Source organism: Macrobrachium nipponense, chromosome 7 (assembly GCF_015104395.2).
Source record: "Macrobrachium nipponense isolate FS-2020 chromosome 7, ASM1510439v2, whole genome shotgun sequence".
Taxonomy (NCBI): domain Eukaryota; kingdom Metazoa; phylum Arthropoda; class Malacostraca; order Decapoda; family Palaemonidae; genus Macrobrachium; species Macrobrachium nipponense.
Window position 1 is genome coordinate 43,210,367 of NC_061109.1, and position 3,644 is coordinate 43,214,010.

A 3,644-nucleotide genomic window follows, 5' to 3' on the forward strand; every position below is an offset into this window, starting at 1 on the left:
GAGTTTTTTCTCGGCAAATCGGGGGGAAATCGGCATTCGGCAACGCTGCAGTCTACGCATATTTTGAGAGGGCAGAGCTATTATGCAGTGGCCGTGTTCCTTTCAGTCCTGTAGTGTCCTGATATGGTGAGTGTTTTTAAATCATGGCACCAAGTAAAAGGAAGATAAGTGCAATAATGATAATAGCACTCCTGCAAGACGAATACGAGCATGAAATATGCAAGAAAAATTGTAAAGTATGGGTGAAACCATGGCTCCAGGCTAATAAAGAGAGGTTTTACCATATGACTTAAATGAAAGAATTAAAGGAAAATAACCCGGAAGAATGATTGATGATGGTTGGGGTGTTCCTAAATTTTTAGCTGCTTCAGGTACAGTAATCGGTAACTGAATCCATTCATTTAGTTTAGGAGGACCTCTGAATATACAATATGCTTTCAGCTTTTTCATTTTATTTAAAAACAACGCAAAGTTTTACCTGCATTTCAGAATGTTTCTCTCTCTCTCAAGGTGATATTGAATGCATCATTCTTAAACATACTTTACTTCGTATAACAGGAATCTAAATTGACTCTGGAGATGAATGAATTTAAATATCGATCAAAGGTGTGATATCGATCACTATGGACAGATTTCCTCTCAAATGTTTTACTAGTGAAAGTCACAGTCGTTTAAGAATGTTAATGTTTTTATCGCCACGTTTATCCTTTAAAATGTTTTACAAATTAATTGTAAAACTCATTTATATTAGTCAAAAGATATCATGAAAGGCTGGCAGTTTTGGCTTTCACAAAAGCTTTTTACATAATTCCAGTAATTTTTCATAAGCTGCTTGTCTTTTTACTGGATTGGAATAATCCGAACTTCGTATTTTCCAAAAGTACGGTAGTGCTCTGTACAGGTAAAAAAAAAAAAATCAGAATGAAATCGTAAGATAAATACTTGACTGACTGCAACATCCTTTCACAACAGCAGTACTGCCCCGACTCCCACGGGGAAATAAGGTATTGTATGTACATACACACACACACATACACCATGCGTCTGTACAGACGCACGCCCAAAGCAGCAGCAAAGTGACACTCTACTACCAACTCGACTGCTCCTCAGACCAATGAAAATTCAATGAGGTGGTTGTTACCTGTCATCCCCTGCGGAAGACAGTTTCGTGACCGAGATGAACAGCATGTATGGCCTATTATCATACAGACGTCAATTAAAAGTCAATGTATGGTGGGTAACTCCGCATAGCAAAGTCTGCTGCTGCTGCTGCTGCGTCGATGGCTATGAGTTTTCTTATATAATTGCAACTCGCTTAATTTTGAAAGGCGAAATTATGCAATATCATCCACTGAATTGCAAATAGAGCTCTCTCTCTCTCTCTCTCTCTGGGAATTGAATAGTTTGCATGCCAGACTGCCTGATCTTCTCTAGACGTGAATCGCGGATATTCCAGCAGATATTTCCAGTTCGACCAGATATCTTGGAAGTCTGGAAATTACACGGCCAAGATCTTCCTTCCTCTACTACCTTTCTGACAAAGCTTTTGCCGCAAATGTTGGTATAATGATTCGTATTCACACTATCAACGACCAATAAGCATTTTTCACGGAATAACTTTACTCAAGTGGAACGGACTGATTCTCGTCAGTCTTAGACCGGGACAGATTCCTTTTATACGTAAATGGAAATAACCTTTTCCAATAATGCCACGTCCTGACCGAACCAGATCTTATCTACCTAACCAAACTTAGGGCGGCATACCCTGACCTGGCAACAGTCGTGGAATGAAAGGATACTTATTTACCTAACCTAACTTAGAGCGGTGCCCCCTGACCTGGCAACAATCGTGGAGGGACAAGATACTTATTTACCTAACCTAACTTACAGTGGTGTCCCCTGACCTGGCAACAACCATGGAGGGAAAAGATACTTATTTTCAAGTCAGGGATGACATGCTCCTATAAAATCAGCAGCCTAATTGTATGAAAGTGAAATCAATGATGGGAGTCGTCTCACTCGCAGCTGTGACCATTTCCTCGTCCTCGGCCAAGCGCTGGGACCTATTGGCGTACCTACTCAGCGCTGAAACGGAAACTGACAGTAAAAAAAGTTCGAAAGGTGTAGCAGGAGGAAAACCTTGCAGTAAGGAGGAAGTGGAAAGGATGAGTAAAAGGAGTACGATCAAAGAATGAAAAGGTTGCAGCTATGGGGGCGAAGGGACACTGTTTAGATCTTTATGTAATGTCCACAATGATAGCGCTACTCCAATAAGAGGGGACAACCATCTGGAAGTTTGGAACCTTCACATTGTAATTGTTTATACACAGTAATCCGCTTATGAAATACACTAAAATCCTAAGACATCTTATTGACAATTCCTCTTCCTTAGCAATATTCTCGCTCTTTCATCTAGTAAAACTCAGAACATACAAACGTGTATTGCTGTCTCCTAATTGCGCAAACTGTGCGACTCTCTCTCTCTCTCTCTCTCTCTCTCTCTCTCTCTCTGTCATAAACAGGATATCCTCCTTGAAGTCTTCCTGTACTGCATATAAACTGCTCCTGAAAATCTTCAACTTTATGTGATACACGAAAAGCGGACTCCTTAATAAGCTGATAAACACGGATTTCCCCTGCCCTTATGGTGGGGCTCTCCACAGGCTCCCGCCACCGCCTGGCAGGAAAGCCTGTGAGGATTTTTTTCCCTCAGTGGGCCTAGATAGGAAATAAGATCCTTTGGCCTCTAGCCTCTGTGGGTGGGTCCAGCCTCAGACCCGTTTCCCCCAGCCTGGCAGGAAACCTGCCTTCCTCCGGGGAAGCAGCCTTGAGGGAGGATTTTGTTTCCCTCCATGGGCTGGATAGATCGGATCTTTGTCCTTTAAGCCCTGTGGGTGGGGTTCCATCCCTCAGGCCCGCTTCCCCAGCCTGGCAAGAACCCTGCCCTTCCTCCGGGGAAGCAGCCTCTGAGGAGGATTGTTCCCTCCAGGCTGATAGGATCTGGGATCCTTTGGCCTTTTAGCCTCTGTGGTGGGTCCATCCTCAGGCCCGTTTCCACCCCAGCCTGGCAGGAGACGCCTTCCTCCGGGGAAGCAGCCTCTGAGGGAGATTGTTTCCCTCCATGGGCTGAGAGGATCGGGATCCTTTGGCCTTTAGCCTCTGTGGTGGGTCCATCCTCAGGCCCGTTTTCCCCAGCCTGGCAGGAGACCCCGCCTTCCTCCGGGAAGCAGCCTCTGAGGAGGATTGTTCCCTCCATGGGGCTTGGAGAGGATCGGGGATCCTTTGGCCTTTAGCCTCTGTGGGTGGGTCCATCCTCAGGCCCGTTTCCCCAGCCTAGGCAGGAGACCGCCTTCCTCCCCGGGGAAGCAGCCTCTGAGGAGGATTGTTTCCCTCCATGGGCTGGATAGGATCGGGATCCTTTGTCTTTAGCCTCTGTGGTGGGTCCATCCTCATGCCCGTTTCCCCAGCCTGGCAGGAGACCGCCTTCCTCGGGGGGGAAGCAGCCTCTGAGAGGATTGTTCCCTCCATGGGCTGGATGGATCGGGATCCTTTGGTCTTTAGCCTCTGTGGTGGGTCCATCCTCAGGCCCGTTTCCCCAGCCTGGCAGGAGAACCGCCTTCCTCCGGGGAAGCAGCCCTCTGAGG